Genomic DNA, 6,000 nt, shown 5'->3' with positions numbered 1-6,000 from the left:
GCCCCGCCTCTCCACGCGAGGCAGTCTAACTTGGACCTCGTGTCTCCGTACGTAGGTCCGTGCGTGCGTGCGTGCGCGCGCTGCGCCGTGCCAGCCCGGCCTTCCCCGGGCGGCCCTTGACGCATGCGCAGTCTCGCTGTCTTCCCCGGGCCGGAGCGGCGGCGGCGGTGGCGAAGCTGGTGGCAGCGGCGGCGGCAGTATCGGCGTTTAGTGGAGGAAGATGGCGGCTCCGGGGAGCTCGGGGATCCGGTGGCCGTGAGGAGGGGACAGCGGTAGCTGCCTGGCCCGAGGCGCGGAGCAGCGCGGCGCCCTCCTCCCCTCCTGCCCTTCCCGGGTCCGTCCGTCCATCCATCCGCGCGGCCGCGGCCGCGGAGCGAGGGCAAGAGCGGGCGGTGGCCGGGCCAGGTGAGGCCGCTCCCCGAGCGAGGGACTCACCAGCTCCCTGGGGCCCGCTCGGCTGGCGAGAGCAGAGCGAGCCTCGGGCTAGTGGACCCTCCCCCCAACCCCCTAGTGGGAAGATCCTGCCCAGCCTCCCCTAAGGTGTGGGGTTCCTGGGCCTGTATGCCCCCATCCCCTGCCAGTCTCCCTCTTGGGGTGCGGCCCACCTCCCTGGCCTCTCTTCCGGGGAACCCCTCTGCTCAACCTCCCTAGCCTCCCCTTGGAGGCTTCCCTCCGAAGGTGCACCGTCCTTCTCCAGACTCTCCCCTTTGAGGACGCAATGTCTCTTCTCTTCCCTAGTTTCTCCCTTGAGAGTGCAAACCCCCATCCCAGCCCCTCTTCTGAGGGTGCAAACCTTCCTCCGTCTTCTTCCTAGCCTTCCCTTTGAGGGTGCAGTCCCCCTACCCTCTCCTTCCTAGTGTGTCCTCTTTGAAGGCACAAATCCTCTCCTGCCTCCCCCTGAAGGTCTTAACTGACCTCCCCCCAGTTTCTCTAACCTCCCTTCTGAAGGAGGTAGCACCCCTGCATTCTCTCATTAGTGTCCCTCCCCTCCAAAGGTACTGAGGCTCTCTAAGCCCAGCCCCTCTCTTTCCTTTTTGAAGATACCTTGTCTACAGCCCCCCTCCTGGCTTCCCCCTCCAAGGTGTAAATGTCTGTCTTATGGGGGCGACTCCTCTGGATCAGGGATCATTCTCTTCCCTCTCCCTCCCAAATTTCTGGACAAAATTATGAAGGAAAAGAGGGAATGCAGCCAGAGAAAGAAAAAAATGGCCAGCTAGCACCGGGACACAATCACCTGCTATGCCCAAGAGGATGAAGGCCACCCCTGACTTTTATATCCCTGATTTTCCCCCCATCCCATTGGCTCTAGGACGAAGGGCTGCCGCTCCAAAAGGGTTCGAAAGATTCTGAAAACCCTTTAAAAGACTTTTGACCTCTGAAGTCCCTCAGCTCTAAATTTATGATCCTAGAAACCTTTTTAGTTAGCCCCTACAAAGTATTGTTCTTATTGGAAAGAGATGGGAGCTAGAGCTCTCCTTGGTTGAAGAAAGGAAAAGGGCTTGGGTGGTGGAAAGCTTGTTAATGTGAGGCGGTGTCAAAGGGTGGCAACTAATTAGGGAAATGCAGAAATAACAGTTGAAAGGTCTTGCTAGTCTTGTCTCTAGGAATGTTGAGATCTTGTGTTTTAACTGAAGTTCACATTTGTGAGTGCCCTTTGATGCCGTTCAAGGATTAACCCCTTGCTTTGTCTGCTAAGTCTTTAGATTAGCTTGATGTTAGGGGATTTTCTTTAATTGGGATGGTGTTTGGATTTAACTTTTCCCTCCTTGAATACTGGTCCCTACAGATGGAGATAAACTTTCAGTGTATCAGGATATTTCTTACTTATTTTTGTAGCAATATTGCATTATGTTTTATGCTGCTCTCATCCCCCCCCCCCCAGTTGTGTACTTACAGCTGTATAGTGAAATTGAATTGATTCTGGAGTTTTTAACCTTACATTTAACTTGAAAGTGGTGCTTTGAGCTGCAATTATACTTTGGGAAAATGTTAAAATATGTTATTACTTAATATTGAGCCTACTCGAAATAATTTACTTACATAGTTAGCTTGTAGTTTTCCAAGAATGAGAAAATCATTTATCCAAAGGGGCAAAAGATTTTTTGAAATATATAGGTTATTTAGAATTAACATTTAAAAATCTGACAGTGCAAGTTTCTAGTTAGCACTGGTGACTGTCAAATTCATAACTTTGGTATAGTCATTTGTATAAGCTGATAAAATTTCTGGATCGTATATATTGTATCATTTTATACTCTATTTTCTATTTAAAGAATAGCTTTATTATAAGACAGTTATATCATTTATATTAATAGGTGAATTTGTTGTTTCACCGTATTTTTGATTGTCAAAATGACGGCTTAGGTTGAATACCATTTAACATCAGGATATTTGCCACTCTTTATTTTATTTCTTTCAAAAACTGAAGTCTTTCCCATAAAGATTGGAGATTCTTGGGGGTTTATTGTTGTTTGCTATTGCTAAGAGAATTCCTGAATGCAGCAAAACACACCAATGTGATTGTTTTAACATTATGCTGACTTGCTGAGAATATTGCATTGCTGTGCTGAAAATCAGGTTCTAGTGCAACTTCATGTCACCCATAGCCTCATTCCTTCTTTAGTGTTCTGGTTTTGGGTGGAAATGTTTCCCAGACTCCAAATCAGGAAAGGAAAATAAGCAGGAAAATTTATTTTAAGGAGTTTTCTCCATTCGTTATTTCTATTAGAAGGTAAAATCTTGTTTACAAAGAACAAAAGGCATAGTGCCTCATTGTTTCTGTACAGCTCTGGGTATAATCCATAACCCAGGGTAAAAGAAAGGAGAATGCCAACAGAGCCTGTGGATTTGATGAGCTTTTTGAAGGAGCAGATGCAGTGGCAGGTCTGGCCTGGAGAGGCTGGAAGATTAGATTTCAAGTTCTACTTCTAATATATTTTAGTTGTATGATCAAGGGCCAGACTTTTTACTGAGAAGGCAGCTTTCTGAGACCCTCTTAAGGTATAGATGAGTAGCTTATCTATATCTTTTCATTCAGTTCATTTAATAAGTGTTTATTATGAGCTTATTAAGTAAGGATAGCTAGGTAGCTCAATGGATAGAGTGCCAGGCTTGATTTCGGAGGTTCAGGGTTCAGTTATGATCTCACACACTTAATGGCTGTGTGACCCTAGGCAAAACGTTTAACCCCAATTGTCTAGCATTTACCACTCTTCTGCTTTGGAACTGCTTTTTAGTATTGATTCTAAGAGAGAAGTTAAGAGTTAAAAAACAAAAACAAACCTATTATGTGCCAGGCACTCTATTAAGCTCTTGGGATACAAAAAAGCAAAAGTCAGCTCTTGTCTTCAAGGAATTTACAGTCTGATGGGGAAGACTATGTACAAATAAAGATATACATGCAAGCTATGCATAGCACAGGATAAATAGGAAACAATTCAGAGGGAAAGCATTGGAATTACAAGGGTTTGAGGAAGACTTCTGGAGAAGGTGGGATTTTAGTTGAGTCTTTAAGGAAGCCAGTGAGGCCAGTAGTTACAGCAAAGTGGGGAGAGCATTCCAGACATGGGATATGAAAATGCCCAGAACTGAGAGATGGAGGGTCTTATTTGTAGGATAGCCAGTTCTGGCAGTTCTCTGCAAGAGATGAATACACAGATTTGTATCAAAAATTTTGAGGTTCCAAAGACATTACACTCAGGAACTAGGAGAGACTATATAGAGACCATCGGGCCCAATCCTTCATTTAACGAACAAGAAAATTCATATGTATTCTAACAGGTTATATGATTTGTCCCAGGTCATACAGGCAGAATGGGGAGTAGTCTAGTGTTCTTGCCCCCAGACCATGATATGTAGATTTTTGCAATTTTGTGCCTATTTTGAATCAGTCAACAATTATAAAAGTGCTTTATAAATTGAGTTATTTTGTAGTCTTACCCTAAATGCACATTTAGGGGTCAGTTTACAGCCAATAAATATTTAAGTTCTTCATGGAAATGTCTATTTTTCAGGGGGTAGATAATTTCTTTAAGAATAAAAAAAGTTTAAAAAAATTGTCATGCCCTTTGGGATCTTATCATAGGATTTCTTTTCTCTTATATTCACTCATTGTTGTGACCTTTCTTAACTTAAGACTTTTAGCCTCTCAAAGTGCAAGGGAGTCTTAGAATATTTTTGAGAGTGAGTTTTATACAAAGCTAACAAACACAAATATTACAATTGCTAACATGTCTTGGATTACTGAGGATTGAATGGCATCGTTAGGATAAAAATGACTTTAACTAGTAATCCAGTATAAGAAGCTCACCATGTATGTTTATTTGATTACGTTTATTAAAGAGTGGAATGTAGTTCTTCTTTAATTAGAAATATTAATTATGTGTCTTTATCTAAAGTCTCTTCTTGGTGTGTAATAGAGGGTAGAAATCTATTCCTATAATATGACCAAAGATTCTTTTGTGTGAAGAAAGAACTTTTGAACTATTTAAATAGCCAAGTGAAATGTCTCCAGCTTATTAAGTAGCTGCTTAATTGACTTCACCTTAGCCTTCTGTGATATCAGTTGCAGAACAGATATTTATTTACAAAGATACTTTATGTTAAGTAAGGTAATATGTTCATTAAGCACTCAGAATTTACAACCTAACAGTGAATGATTTTTTTTTAAGGGTTTGGTGTGGTATTGTTCTTGATAGAGAAAGGAAAATTTTCTTTAAAAAAAGTGACAGTCTATATAACTACATGTAGAGGGAAGTGAATTGCAGACGATTAAGTCATACTTTAAAATTGCTTAGTATTAGCTCACATATCAACCTATTTTTAAATAGTTTCTTGTGACATTCCTCCATGTCTTGTAAAATTTATGTTATGGGTGCCTGGTAGCTTTGATTTTACATTTTCTGACTCACACGTTTAATGGAAAGCTGTTGAATTTGATTTAAATTAAAGTTTTCCTCTGAAATTTCTTCTGGAGCTTCATTTGTGAAAATTTTTTTTCACCTACATTTCCTTTCATTTTGTGCCATTCTGTTCTGCTCTAGAGGTGGATGATTGTCTTTATCATCTAGTTTAAGAAGCTTTAGAGCTTTTTTAATGAGAAACTATAAATTAATCATTATTTTTGAAAAACAAAACATTCATAAGATTTTTTTACTTTTCTGAAGTTTAGATGAAATACCAATTCATCTGCTAACTTTGTCTAGTCATAAAAAGAATTGACCTAATTCCAATTTCTATAAAAGTATACATTTTTTTAGATTTAAAGAGGAATGCATTCTTTGGGTGCATAGTATTTTTTATGTTTTAATTTCAAAATGTGTTAAGAAACTCACCAGCGTAGCATTATAGTCTTAAATTTTTGTATTTCCTTCTTGATCTTAATTAACTCTCTAACTTTTGAGGGTTTGATTTTTTTTTCATGCTATATGCAAAGTAAATTTCCTAATGAAATAAATATTGGAACACAGCCTGGAGAAAGATTAATACTGAGATGTTCTTATCAATAACATATAATTTTTATTTAAAAAAATAATTTGCTAGATGTGCTGCAGGAAAATAACTTCTATCTGTTTGAATATAATTTTAAAGTTTTTGTCAGTAATCTGTTTCTTTCTAAGAAACACAGTATTATAGTCATTGTATATTCTGCTGGATTGCCTCTTTAGTTTTCACTTGAAGATTATAGCTTCTTTCTACATAGATTTTTTCTGTATCTGAGTTTGAGAGAGCAAGTGTTTAGCTTATTGTTATGCCTAATAATTTTTGTTTTTCCTTTGAACTTTGCTTTATCAACTCTTTTCAGTGACCCACTCTTTACTCCAGTTCTGTATACTCTTTTGCTATAGATAGTTACCAGTTAAAAACTGATTATGATTATGTTTCCAGAATCATAGTCAGAAGTGACCTTAGAGGTTTTCCCCTATAGAAATCTCTTCTGCAACATCCCTGATAATATTATCTATCCTTTCTTAATTGGAAGACTCTAGAAATGGGGAAACT

General features: G+C 40.1%; 1 protein-coding gene across 1 annotated transcript in view; it reads left to right on the top strand.

Moving 5' to 3' along the window:
* The first annotated feature begins 233 nt into the window (after window positions 1–233).
* FBXO42 (F-box protein 42) overlaps window positions 234–6,000 on the top strand; it is a 135,338-nt gene continuing 129,571 nt past the window's right edge. The window contains exon 1 of the mRNA XM_044667795.1: window positions 234–405. The gene's annotated coding sequence lies outside the window, so the exon portion shown is untranslated. The remainder of the gene's footprint in view (window positions 406–6,000) is intronic.

This window comes from Gracilinanus agilis, chromosome 3, assembly GCF_016433145.1.
Source record: "Gracilinanus agilis isolate LMUSP501 chromosome 3, AgileGrace, whole genome shotgun sequence".
Lineage (NCBI taxonomy): Eukaryota > Metazoa > Chordata > Mammalia > Didelphimorphia > Didelphidae > Gracilinanus > Gracilinanus agilis.
Note: the sequence above shows the minus strand (reverse complement) of the source record. Positions and strands in the feature narration are given on the sequence as shown.